Raw genomic sequence first — 15279 nt, 5'->3', positions numbered from 1 at the left:
GTTATATTGGTTGGAGACGGTGGCACTGACCAGAAAGCAGGAGACAGAACTGGAGGTAGCAGACTTAAAGATTGTTAAGATTTGCATTGGGTGTGACAAGGATGGATAGGATTAGAAATGAGTACATTAGAGGGTCAGCTCAAGTTGGTCAGTTGGGAGACAAAGTCAGAGAGGCGAGAATGCGTTGGTTTGGACATGTGCAGAGGAGAGATGCTGAGTATATTGGGGGAAGGATGCTGCCAGGCAAGAGGAAGGCCTAAGCGAAGGTTTATGGATGTGGTGAGAGAGGACATGCAGGTGATGGATGTAACAGAACAAGATGCAAAGGACAGAAAGGTATGGAAGAAGATGATCCACTGTGGCAACCCCTAATGGGAGCAACCGAAAGAAGAAGAAGAAGACTGCAATAAGCAACATCCAAAATGGCACCATTTTATTTAGATCCATGTACCAGACATGCGGGGTACCCAGGTTTTACACAGTGCCATTTTGCGTAGTGGAACACTCCCAAAGGATTCAGAGTATGAGTTTTGAAATGAATGTGAGTGTGAATGAACATATTTGCTTGTTTATATCAAATACAGATTGGTCTCTTTTAATTTTTGCACCTTGGATCAAAATGCTGTATACACTGTACATTGATGTTGATACTGATAAACATATAGGGTGAAATGGTTGAGGAGTGGTAGTGCTACTGCCTCACAATAAGGAAACCAGGGTTCATGTATTGGCTGTTTCCTGTGAGAAGTTTGCATGTTCTCCAAGGAGGTTTCCTCCAAGTGCTTACATTACCTCCCATAGTCCACACTCCTGTCAGTTGGAGCCATCCGATTCAACTCTCATAGCTGGCATGTTGTCAGAAATTATGCAGGTTGAACATTTGTTCAAACCCAAAACAAAGTGAAGACTCAACAGAACAGACCAAATCACCTGGGCGATTTAAAGCAGCAGAGGGCCCCACCCTGCGGGATCGGTATCTTCCTATCATAGTTCTCTGCTCTCAATCAGGCTTTAACTTCTAGTCCCCTAATGCCTGTAATTTTACTATTAGTTACCATCACTTCAAAATTTTATGAATATGTTATTTTCCTTGGTAATGATAGAAACATATATTTGGATGTTCTTTGTGATGTACAGGCAGTCGTTGACTTACAACCATGGATGTGAGACAAATTGGAATATGTATTCAAACTGACAAAATGTATAATAAGTGCCTTAAATCATATTGTTTTATATCCTTTCTTATCGTCATTCTTAGCACATAGGGTAGATTTTCTTTTTTTGTGTACATTTTTTTTATTATTTTGTTTCATTATTACTGTTTCTCTCATAGGTGCCAAACCTTTAACAGGTTCATGAATCCTTTCTTTGTTTGTGTTAAGTTACATTAGCATGAACCTCTCCCAGTGTTCATTATGTTAACTGTGAGAGGAGGAATTGTACCAGCAGAGTTTGAACACTCATATGTTTTCTGTTTTAATATTTCAGCCTATTAATAACAAACATTAACAGATAAAGGGTTCAAAGGGGTTTCATTACCCCTTCGTGGCAGTTTGCACGAAGCAGCACTTTTTGAGTCACAACACAGAAGCTTCGGAGGTTAACCACATTCAAAGCCAGAGAACAGCAGTGTGTAGAATGAACACTGGTAACAATGTGATAACTTAAAGTCACATGAGATCGCATTTGCTTTCTTTCTTCCCTCATAATGTTTGATCGCCTTCATTTTTTTTTTTGTCAGTTGCCTTTTTTCCTGTAATTGTAAGACAAATGTAACTAAATGTGGTTGAAACTGGTGCAGGTAATAAACCTAGATTGAGATGAATGTGTCACGGCAGACGGAGATGGCGTGGCGATACTGTCATTTCCCCATGAGACACAGTAGTGGTTGTAAGTCGATGACTACCTGTATTGATTTATCAACCTGAAGGCATAGAAAATCTGAAGGATGACTCTGCTTTTGAGAAAGTGGATTTCAACCTGCCACCAATAACACAGATTACAGAAAAATGCAACACGTGACAAAGATTGTTGCTGAACCTGTAACTGAAGTTCCAGCTTCCAAAAATGTGGCCACAAAGAACAACTTAACCTTTTCAACTGAAAGCCCGTGAACAGTACTTGAATTCATAAATCTAGAAGCAAGATCAAACCTTGCCTCCCAAACATGTCGCTTGTATCTTTCTGTGTAATCTATAGAATATACAGTAGTTGAGAAGCTGACCAATACTATTCGTACATTACATTGCATGCCTGACATGATTCTGGCATTTTCAGATGGTAACATACTATATGCTAACATAACATCTGAGCACGTTCTGGGAAATGATGAGTTGAAGAATGGAATTGGGCATGGGCTTATTATGAACTGCCTTAATGAATTTTGGAACACCTTTAATGTAAGAAGAATATGTGCAGCCACAAACAAAATCCTCACTTTTCATCATGCTTATCAAGAACCACAATGGAAAACTGATGCACGAATCTTGAGTTTTGGATGGCATTACCTTTCTTACTTACCTTACTTACTTACCTTTCCATATCTTCACCTACCTGCAGTCTAATGAAGGCATCTTTCAACTACATTAGACCCACTGAGAAGGATGCACTGAGAGGGTTTGAATGATTTAAACTATGCTGATATGAAAAATCTTCTTACCTTTCTGAGTAGTCAGAACTGCACATCTCTACCAACAGAAGAAAACTAGCTGACCTTGTTAAAAGAAATTCACACTGGTGCAAGAGCTAGCATTTATAATAAACTGCTGGTGACCAGTCCATAAACATATTGGAGAGTGAATGGGAAGGCATTGGAAAAGATCCTGGATGATCTTCAGCCAAAGGAAAGAAACATCACAAAATTCATTCAGGTCCCAAAGTCATTGCCACCAACCGTGAGGACCACCTCTCTTCATCATCTGAGATTTGCATAACCTAATACCATTCCTAATAAATACAGCACAGTGCCATGCTTCTTGGTTCATTTCTCTTCTAGAGATACTCAATGTCTCACCTTCATTAGAATACTATATTATTTTCTGAGATGACACCTTATGATTCATAGTTGAGGGAACAAACACCTGTCCACCTTAGCAGCAATGTACTTATCTTATTTATCATGGTCTCTTTTATCAAACCGTAGAAAGGATGGTTCTACTCCAAAGTCTAACTATATTCTTGAGCTCCTCACCTTATCTCAGAAAATGAACTTCGAAAGATCTTGACCATAGAAGGAGGAAGGTTATATAGACAGACCAGCATTGTCCAAGAGACTAACTTCCTCTTCACCAACATAGTCTAGCTGCAGACCTCCAGATCTCAGTTCCATTGAGATGCCAATCAAATTGCTCATATTTGATGACATTTAGCGGCATTTGTATTATTTGTCAGTGATGATACACAATATGCCCAGTTATTTCTCAACATGGCCATTTCAAAACAAACCTCATGCTTCATTCTCATGAAACATATTTACATTATGGTTAAGATTAATTTTGTGGGAGGGTTGTCTTATTCATAAGTAATGACAACTATTGAGTAGCCAACAAGACGTTTTCCATCAACGATCTTATTAGTGATAGGAAAATTGATTTTTTAAGTGAAACGTGGCTTAGCTCTGATGGTGCGGCTGTTTTAATTGAATCTGTGCCTCCGAATTACAGCTTTGCTCATGCAGATCGCCATGGTAAGAAAGGTGGCAGTTTAGCAAACATTTACTCGAGCCAGCTAAAGTGTAAAGATGTCAGTTTTGGTAAATTCAAGTCCATTGAGTATCTTGCTGTTGTTATTCATGGAGTTTCTCAGTTTCTAGTATTATCCATGTATAGACCTCTTAAATACAATGCGTCTTTCTTTGAGGAATTCTCAGACTTGGTGTCAATTGTGATTACAAACTATGACACGTTCCTAATAGTCAGTGACTTTAACTTTCATATCGATAATCAGTGTGACCCAAAAGTAAAAGAATTCACGAACCTCCTGGACTCTTTTGATTTGAGCCAGCACATTAGTCACCCTACACACAAAGCAGGTCATACGTAAGACTTACTAATTACTAAAGGACTAAAAGTTGATGTAATGCAGATCATTGATATTGGTCTATCAGACCATATTCTTTTACTATTTAATATAGAAATAATGATAGAAAATATTCACGAGAAGCATATTGTTAAAAAACGCTTCTTTGATTCATCAGCAGCTTCAAAATTTACAAACATACTAAGCAACCACTTCGTTTGTAGTGCTTACTACAATAGTGAGAATAATGTAAATAGTAAAGTGGAAAATTTTAATACTAAGGTGAGAGCTACTGCTGACATAGTTGCACCTGAAAAGATAGTTAAAAATTCTTCTAGCACTATTACACCATGGAAGACTCAAAGAATGTGTGATCTAAAGAGAATATGCCGGAGAGCTGAGCATAAATGGAGAAAAGCTAAACTTATTATCCATTATGAGATATTGAAGGTTAAAATAACAGAATACAACAACATAGTCTGTCTTGTGAGGCAGTGTTATTTCTCTAGAATTATAAATAACAATGCTAGTAATCCCAGAGTCTTATTCTCTACAATTGATTGTCTGCTAAACCCAGGTCACTCAATGGAATGCCTCCAAAATACTTCCAGTGAAACTTGTGAGGCTTTTGCTGTATTTTTTTTAAATTAATGATATTAGAAATAATATAGTACATCTCCCCAATACTGATCCTCTTAAACCCAGTACTCCATTATAAACAAATTAAATTCTTTCACCAGGATAGATCTACCTTATTTATATAAAATAATTTCTCAACTGAGACCCTCCACCTGCATCCTTGATTCAATGCCAACAAGTTTTTTCAAAGAAGTATTGGGCGTGCTAATTGATAGTATTCTTGACATAGTAAACTCGATACGGGGGTCTTCCCAGACTGTCTTAAAACTGCTGTAGTTAAACCCCTGCTCAAGAAAAATAATTTTGACTCCTCTGCTTTTGAAAGTTTTAGACCTATTTCTAACCTGCCTTTCTTAAGTAAAATTCTATAGAAGGAAGTCATTATGCAGCTTAATGATTACCTCAATAAACATGCTATTCTTGATAAGTTTCAGTCAGGTTTCAGAACAAATCACAGTACAGAAACTACACTCATTAAAGTAGTAAATGCAGACAGAGGCGGTTTATCTGTACTCATCCTCTTAGATCTGAGTGCTGCATTTGATACCATTGATCACAATATTCTTAGAAATCACCTTAGCCAATATGTAAGCATCTCTGGCAGTGTTTTAAATTGGTTTGAATCCTACCTGGCAGGTAGAAAATTCTTTGTTAGTTGTAATTATACTTCAAAGACACATAATATTCTATATGGTGTTCCACAAAGCTATCCTGGGTCCGCTGCTCTTTTCGATTTACATGCTTCCATTAGGTCAGATTATCTCGGGGCATAAGGTGAGCTACCACAGCTATGCTGATGACACACAACTGTATTTATCAATAGCACCTGATGACCCCGACTCTCTTGATTCACTGACACAATGTCTTACTTGTGTTTCTGAATAGGTGAGTAATCATTTTCTCAAACTAAATAAGGATAAAACAGAAATTTTAGTGATTGGCAATAATGGATATAATGAGGTTATTAGAAATAAACTTGGTACAAAAGTCAAGACGGAGGTAAAAAATTCAGAGGTAACTATTGACTCTGACGGGAATTTTAAATCACATATTAATCAGATTACTAGGACAGCATTTTTTCACTTAAGAATTATAGAAAAAGTTAGACCTCTTATAACATTGCAAGATGCTAAGAAATTAGTTCACGCTTTTGTTTTCAATCTGCTAGATTACTGTAATGTACTCCTCTCAGGACTACCAAAAAAAGACATCAATAAATTGCAACTAGTGCAGAATGCAGCTGCAAGAATCTTAACTAGGAAAAGAAAATCCAAGCACATTTCTCCAGTTCTGATGTCACTACATTGGTTACCTGTGTCATTTAGAATTGACTTTAAAATACTGCTTATGGTTTACAAAAACCTTAAATAATCTTGCTCCATCATATATTTCTAAATGTCTTACACCTTACACTCCAAATCGTAACCTTAGATCTTCAAATGAGTGTCTACTTAGAATTCCAAGAGCTAAACTTAAAAGAAGTGATGAGGTGGCCTTCTGCTGTTATGCACCTAAAATCTGGAATAGCTTGCCAATAGGAATTCACCAGGCTAATACAGTGGAGCACTTAAAAACACTGCTGAAAACACATTATTTTAACATAGCTTTCTCATAGCTTCATCCTAGTTTAATCCTGATGCTCTGTATATTCAATTAATTATCATTATTATTCATGGTGGCTCCAAAATCCATACTAACCCCTACTTTCTCTTCTGTTCTTTTTCCAGTTTTCTGTAGTGGCGATCTGCACCACCACCACCTAATCAAAATACCATGATGTCCCTACATTGCTGGATTAAAGGCCAGAAGTCCACATGACCATCATCATTAAATTCTTCCATGAGAACCCTGAATACTATGAGGACTGATTAAGGTAATTTATGTTAGGTAGAATGCCTTGAAGGGGCTGGGCGGTCTCATGGCCTGGAACCCCTGCAGATTTTATTTTTTTCTCCAGCCGTCTGGAGTTTTTATTTTTTTGTTTTTTCTGTCCTCCCTGGCCATCGGACCTTACTTTTACTCTATGTTAATTAGTGTTCCCTAATTTTAATTGTTATTTATTTTGTCTCTTTCTTCATCATGTAAAGCACTTTGAGCTACATCATTTTTATGAAAATGTGCTATATAAATAAATGTTGTTGTTGTGTCTTGTACTGGGCATGTCGATTAGAAGGATTGTCTCTTAGTTATTGACACTGTTGTGTAGTACTGCTAGCTGAAGCCAGACCATTCTTTTCTGATGTGTAAATAATGTGACATACAGTATACATAGGGCTGTAACATTAAGTGTATTTGTACCGAACCTTCACTGTACAGGTGTTACAGTTTGTTACTTGCAGTCTTATAGAAAATATGCGGTGAATGTGCGAAGATTGATTAACATAATGCAGAATCAAATTTACAAGCATAAGTTCCACAATGAAACATTAAACTGTTAGCCTTTAGCAAGTTAGCCACAAACTGATTGGCATCTCTGGAAGACCCACCTTCTTCTTTTAAATCAGCTGTGTGAGAACATTTTGGGTTTCCAGTGAATTAAGACAACAATGGAGAGCAATAGGTAGATCGGATGAGGACATTGTGTTGAAATTGTTCGGCAATTGTAGGGTATGTGAGGAAACACATCAGACATGGTAACGTATACTCAATGGCATTATCTAGATGTTCCAATCACTGGAGCGAGGCAAAAAAACAGGAGTCCAACTACTAATCCTTACTGTTTTTAAGCAGCCTGTAGTAGATATGATTGCAGAAAGAGGAAACAAAATTATTTACATTTAATCAGCTATTTGACCATATTCTGTTGTAAAGAGCCCAGCTTCAAACATTTATTAAAAGTGCTTGAACCTCGTTACAACATTCCATCTTGTGTGCACATAAGCCTATCAGTGGTCCCTGCACTTTACCAACATACATGAACACAAGTTGTCCACTGCACCCGCTGTAGCATTAACAACTGATTTATGGACCTCTCATGCTATCCCACATTATAAGCTCTGAATGAGAAATGAATAATCCAGTTCTTCAAACGAGTCCTGTGTATGAACAGCACACCAGCACTCATCTAGCTGAGAAGCTACAACAGGCAGTAGCAGCATGGAAACGAGAAAGGCCTAGAACCTTGATCTCAGGAACCACAGACAATGCAAGAAGCATTGTCAGTGAAGCATGACTGGGTTGACATATAGAATGATTTGCCCATACTGTAAACTTACCATCACATAAAGTAATGGTAATCAATCAGGTATCTCGACTTCTGGGAAAAATCCAAAGAGCTGTTTCTTTTTTCCATTGAAGTACAACGGTAGCTCATATTTAAGAGCTCAAGCATTTCACTTATCAAAACACCTTGTCTCATCACCGATGTGTCCACACATTGGAAATCTAGCTATGACATTGCTCGGTGGTATTACCTAGAATAGCAAGCTGCTGTTTACTATGTGTTAACAGAGCGGGCCCTCAAGAACAAGGAGATTGTCAATCTGTTTGTTGAAGAAGTCAGCATTGGAGAAAATGTGATTGAGATTATTAAGCCTCTGAAGACTATCACTACAATACTGAGCACAGAAACAACACCTTCAGTTTTGAAGATCCTACCCCTCAAAACAATGATCCTGAAATCCATGGACCAAAATAATGACGACACTCCTACTGCCAGAGAAATCAAGCATGTCATCAGTGAAAACCTGCAAAACAGATACTCTGACCACAGTCTTCAGGACTTTCTTCATAAGCACACTGCTCTTAATCCAAGGTTCAAGACACTTCCTCACTTGGATCCTCAGAAACTCTATGAAGATCTCCTCACAGGAATTCTGAACAGCACAGAATATATATGTATTAAGAATTTTATATTAAGGTTGATATTTTATATTAAAATACCTTGTCTTAAAAATGTGTCTTGTGTCAGTTGGCAAAATGATGCCTGACTGTACCTGCTATCTCAATCACTCTCTACCAGTAAGGATATTATCTTTTAATAGCAAATGAGATGTTTCAGTTTGTAACTTATTGCCTTTTACTTTTTATCAGTCAAACAAAAATATATGCAAGAGTGTGTGTTATGCATTCACTGCAGTATCATTTTCTGATGCTTTCTAAGAGGGGATGTGGGATTTGGTGGAAAGTGTTTTAATGAAAATGAGGCTTCATTGATAAAATGGGTTGATAATTCCACCCACTTCAGGACCTTGTGGTCTACCACAGTACTGCTGAAATACCAGAATGTGATAGAACCAGTTAGTATGCTCTTGCTCTCTACTGTGCAACTCTAAATGATAGTGAAGATCCAATGAGAGAATGATAGAGAGAGACTGAGTTGTAAAAACTTCTTAACAAGAGAGTTTTTGTTCAGGAACCACAAGAAACAATTATAAGAGCACTAATAACGTAAAGACACTCACACCTTCCACAATAACATCATTAATGTTATTAGATACATTGCAGCACAGCCACATAGAAATGTTATTATTTTGCTTTGCTGTTGTCTTTCTGGCCATTATATATAGGCGCAGGAAAAAGACAGTAGCCTCTACATGCTTTTTAATAGTGAAGATGGCTGATGATTGACAGAAGTAGAACATTAGAACAATCTATACAAGAACAGGCCATTCAGCCCAACAAAGCTTTCCAGTCCTATCCACTTAATTCTTCTGAAAAAACATCAATTCTAGTTTTGGAAGTTCCTAAAGTCTTATTGTTTACCACGCTACTTGGTAGCTTATTCCAAGTGTCTATGGATCTATGTGTAAAGAAAAACTTCCTAATGATTGTACAAAATTTAATTTTAACAAGTTTCCAACGGTATCATTGTATACTTGATGAACTCATTTTAAAATAACAGTATTGATCCACTGTATTAATTCCCTTCAGAATTTTAAACACTTCAGTTATGTCACCTCTTAATCTTCTTTTGCTTAAACTTAATCATTCTTCATAATTCATTCCCTGTAGCACTGGAATCTGCCTAGTCACTCTTCTCTGGACCTTTTCCAGCACTGCTATTTTCATTTTATAGCCTGGAGACCACAACTGCACACAGTACTCCAGATGAGGCCTCACCGGTGCATTATAAAGCCTGAGCATAACATACTTGGACTTGTACTCCACACATCATGCTATATAACCTAACATTCCGTTTGCCTTCTTAATGACTTCTGAACACTGTCTGGAAGTTGATAGTGTAGAGTCCACTATGTCTATGAGTCCACTATGATTCCACTCATTCTCATAAGGTGTACTCTTGATTTCCAGACATCTCATTGTGTATTCAGCAGCACTCTTGAAGACAGGATGTCTGGATGTATATCCAGAGTCCAGGACTGGACCAGTATTTTGCATTAATTACACCAATTTTGAAATCAAGTCGAGGAACAGCAATTGGTGGAAAATGAATTTCAGATTACATAAACAGATTGGTAATCATTTTGCCCATCTAAAGAATCTTCAGCTATCTATGACCTGTCTAGATAGGTGAAGATCAGCAATGACTACCAGTGACAATAATCCCTTAAATTTTGCTCTGGTTACATTAAGTGGATCCTGGATGAGATTGTTTGAAGTTTCTTTTTTATGGCACAATACTGATAGTTGAAACATTTTACATATACAATTCAGATTCATTCACTGGCCATCTTCAAAGAATCTTTCCAGCCTGTAAAATAAGACTGTTGACAATCTGAACTTTTGAGTCAATTTACGGTGGGCTAGGATGTGACTTCACTGTACATATAATCATTCACACATTGGGGGTGATTTTATGATGGGGTCGTGGCGGGACAGGTTGCTGTTATCATCTTTGTGAATTTCTGAAATTTATACTATAGTCTCCTGGGTTTGTCAAATTTGTCTTTTATAATTTTTTATATATACATTTTCAAGAAGTTAACTGTTTAAAGGGGAACATATGGCAGGGTGCTTTGTGGGGTGATATTAGCATTTTTTTTTATATTCAGCATGCTTCTAACCTCTCTCCACTCTTTTCTATATTCATCGCCTTAGGGATTATGAAGGTGAGAGGTAGCGTTTGACCAGATTTTATCACTCTAGTGTCAGCAGCAGGACCCCCTTTATGTCTTCTGATGTCCACAATCAGCCGCTTAGTATTGCTGACTTTGAAGGACAAATTGTTGTTGTTGCATGATTCAGTGAGAAATTTAACTTCCTCCCTGCAGGCTGTGTGGCCAATGTTGGTAATCAGACACACTACCATGGTGTCATCAGTAAACTTGATGATTGAGTTTATGTCATATTTGGTAAAACAACCATGTATAAACAGGGCAAACAGATGTGGGCCAAGTGTACGGCCCTGCGGTTCTCTGGTACTCAGAGTGAGGCTATTGTATGTGCATTCCCCTGACACTTAGAGTGTACAGTTGAGGGTCCTGTATCCAGTTACATAGGGTAGTATTCAGTCCAGCAGCCCTGAGATTTGCTACCAGCTTCAGGAGATAAGATAGCCTTGAATACCAAGCTAACTGCAATATAAACATTCTCACATAGGTGTTCCTTTTTTAAAGCAGATTAGTGCTATATTGACGGCTGAGGAAATTCTGTTCTCCTGCCTATTTGTGAGGTAGACAAACTGATGTAAGTTCATTGTATAGATCAACATATTTCTTTGGCACTGAAACAAAAGTAGTTGTCTGGTGTAATGAACATGTGAAAGAAAATGTCTTCCAGCTTTCTGAGTGTTTACTCTCAAGGATCTCTTCACTTCATTTTCCAGAGTTTAGATGCCTTCTTTATGGTTCCGTCAAACTATGCTCAGTGTCTTTTTGTTGCCATATTGCACCATGAACTTGAAGCAGGGAGTGGACTTCACTATTTATTCATGGCTTCTGATTAGGCAGTGAACTTATTTCACAGTTAAACCATCATCAATACATTCCTACCCAGATACCGATATGGTGTATTTTCCTATGTTAGTCTGTGTCTCCCCAGTGGCTGCTAATTTTAAAATATTCCTGTGTAATCAATACATTAGAAATAGTCCTGAAGTTTTGATTCTTCTCTATTTACTACACCTATAACATTCTCATGTTGATTTAACTTGTTGTAGTAGTTCTTTGTATGCAGGAAACACAAACAAAGAGATAAGGTCTGATTCAAAAAAGTGGGAAAGGGGCTTAGCCTTGTAAAGGTCACAGATATTTGTGAAAACGTGATCCAAAATGTTCCCTGTTCCTGTTGGACACAGCACGGTTTGAAGAAATTTAGGGAGAACAGATGTAAGATGTGTTTGATCAAGACCCGCAACAACAATGGTGCCTTCTAGATGTGTAGATACTTGTTTGCTAATCACCCCAGGCGGCAGTTTGAATGCCTCCTTAGCGTTAGCATGTGGAGGAATGTAAACAGTAGTGATTAAAATTATAGTAAATTCTCTAGCCAGGTAGAATGACCATCATTTTATCATTAAAAGTTGTAAATCGAAAGAGAGAGAGCAGCTTGTTTTAATCACTATGTTTCATCTTCATGTTTTTAACAAAAATACACAAACCCTCACCTCTGCAATTACTTGACCCAGCAATCCCATAATGCAAAAAAAAGACACTTATGCTAAAAATAACAGGTCTCTCATATGCATTTCCCAATCTGCCTTCTTCAACTTTTCTTCAGTTAGTTAACAAGGACAATGGACCCTGACAGACATCAGTTGAATTTTGGAAGAATACAACCAGAAAGCAACCAGACCACAGAATGACAGCATCCACAATACACAAAACAATGTCAGAAAAATAATCCAATATATTTTAAATATTAGAAAACAAAACCAAAACAAAAAATGTATCATAAATGAACATACATTTTACAAAAAGACCATTCAGAAAACATGTAAAAAATTAACAGGACAAGATCATAACAGTTGTTATTGAAGGAAGAAATATACAGAATCATTAGTTTTATACCTCACTGTTGCCTGCCAGAGATTTAGTAATAGTTAAATCCCCCTGAATACCACGTAATTCTTTAGAAAATTGGTTATCCTTTGTCAATATATTTATACAGTATGCTTTTGCATAATCATCACATTTAACGTTTTTGTACCTACTTACAGTAGACTAGGATGTGGTTTGCAACTGGTCTATTCAACTTTACTTCTTAGTTGGATAATTTGAATGATCAATTTTCCTGTTTTTTAATAAACCTTATTGAACATCAAATAATGGCTTGAATACAAATAAACTATGAGAAATTAATGCATAAATGGAGAGCTTTGTGATAGTCCCAAATATTAAAGCAATGAACAGCTCTCTGTGAAACTAAGCTTTTGTTTATATGATAGTTCATACTGTAGAGGACTATTCTCTTAAGTAATCAACAGAAAAAATTTTAAGTGCATATCATATCCATCCGTCCATCCATCCATCTGCCCATCCATCTACTCTTTTATCCAACCCACTTAATCTGATTAAAGATCTGGCACAAGGCAGGAACCAGTCTTGGATGTATGATAAATCTGCAGGCAAATTTCGAAGAAAATAAGTAGTTTTGTTTGCATTTCAAACTAAATGCTTATAACAGTAGAATAATGAATATGTCATCAACTTACATCCAATTTAATGAATTCAATTGTTGAATAAGATATGTCTGAGAATTTTACTTGTCATTTAAAGAGTTATTTTATTGTTACTTTTCATACTTACTTTAATGCAGAGTTGAGGAGATTGGAATTAGAGTCTACTCTGGCAAGCAGAACAGTTAAAGTGTAAAGGCTGAACTAGTTAAAGCCAAACTGGCAGGAATTTTTTGCATGTGTGTGTGTGTGTGTGTGTGTTTGGGGGTGGCACCTGTCAAATTTTACTTCTTTCTCTGATTTAGGTTTTTGGTCTTAAAACATTTTGTGTTTTAATTTTTCCTCTCTTGGTTTTCTTAATATAACAAAATTACTGTATGTAATATTACTGTAATGTAATCATTACTGTATGTAATATTTTAACATCTAAGCAGTGTTTAAAGCAGATAAGCTATCTTAACAAAATACTATGCACTTTTATATCAATTATTACCAAATTCTTATATTGTTAGCATTATTGCTTCATAGTCTCAGCATTCATGGTTCAAAGCCTTACACAGTGTCTTCAAAGAGATTTCATATCCTCCCAGTGACTGTCCAAGTCTTCTCCAGTGATCCTGATTTCCTCCCAGAAATATTTTAGATTATTTAGTTACAAATATGACCATGTTTCGTGGTGTGTTTATGACCCATTTAGGTTTGGTGCTTGCCTTGCGTTCACTCATGTTGTTACTGGTTCTCTGGAAGTTTGTAATGGACAAAGCTAAAATGAATAATGATTTCTCTTTATAATAACATAGTAAACTCTAAAATGCTTACACCATAGCGGAGATCTAAAAAGATAAGAGCAGTGGGGTGCTTCAGGTTCAGTGGTTTTTGTTATAATCTGTTTTATGATGAGTGGTTTATTTTGCCTGCACCTGGTCTTATTATTTAATTAACTGGCCTTTCTTCTCTTATTCCTAATTCAGAAATATGTGAGATTTGTATTTATAACAAGAATGTAAATGTTGGTACTTTTTGCCATAAACTTAAAGTCTTAGCTCACTTTATTTTGTTTCTATTAATTCACCTTCTTCTGTGAAGTTTGTTGTATCCTACTAATGGCAGATAACGCCAAGTAGAGTAGACACCAGGACAAATGAAAATGAATGTTGAAAGGTTGCAGCTCCTTCAGTGTTATTCCCACTAGCCTACTCATTAGTTCAGAATAGTTTAAATAATCAAAAGGCTTAAAATGTATTATAAAATGAAAATGATGATGATGAGTAAACTACTTAAAATCACGGTAAAAATAACACTGAATTATCACCATGTAAAACAAATAAATGCTTACTGCTGTTCATTTCAAATAAAATTTGGGAAACTGAATTTGGTGATTAATGTATTAACACCAAAACCGGGAAATAACAGCTTGAATAATTATGGGTTGGAATTGAATTAAAAATAGAACTTGGTTGGAAATCCTGTAACCAAAGTGGGCCTGAACTGCGCTAAGAACCACCAAGGTACAACCTATCCCAGCGGCATCTGACACAAGGCAGGAACTCAATGCAACGTCTCAAAGATGAAATTTTCACATGGTGATGTTTGTTAACCTAATCAATCATTAATTCATTATCAACCCAGTTAAACAATCATGAGGTTAGGATCTTTTGTTAACTTTCTCTTGCATTTAGTTTTAGAACCACTAATCGCTTCTTTGAAAATTTTTGCACCTCAGTGGTTTTTATTGTGTTTTCAGTTTTTATTCAATTAAAATATGCTCACTAATTGTGTAAATATGTTCTACTTTGTGAGTAAATGGGAAATACACTGTGTTTCGCAGATGTAAGAATTTTGATATTTTCAGGAGCAGTTGTATTAACTTTGTGGATAGTTAAGATGTCTAAATTTATCACTTAATCTGAGCTTGTTGTCATTTTACTGAAATGTAATGTAAGTTATTATAAAGTTTAGTGAATTTATAAGGCAGCTTTGCACTAAGAACAACTTTTGCTTATTTATTCTTTATTTTTGAAATGAGAAGTCAAGCAAAATGACACCTTTTATTGGCTAACTAAAAAGATCAAAATATGTAAGCCTGAAGAAGGTGCCCGAGTTGC

This window comes from Erpetoichthys calabaricus, chromosome 6 (genome assembly GCF_900747795.2).
Source record: "Erpetoichthys calabaricus chromosome 6, fErpCal1.3, whole genome shotgun sequence".
In the NCBI taxonomy this organism is placed as follows: domain Eukaryota; kingdom Metazoa; phylum Chordata; class Cladistia; order Polypteriformes; family Polypteridae; genus Erpetoichthys; species Erpetoichthys calabaricus.
This window is presented reverse-complemented; position numbering follows the sequence as displayed.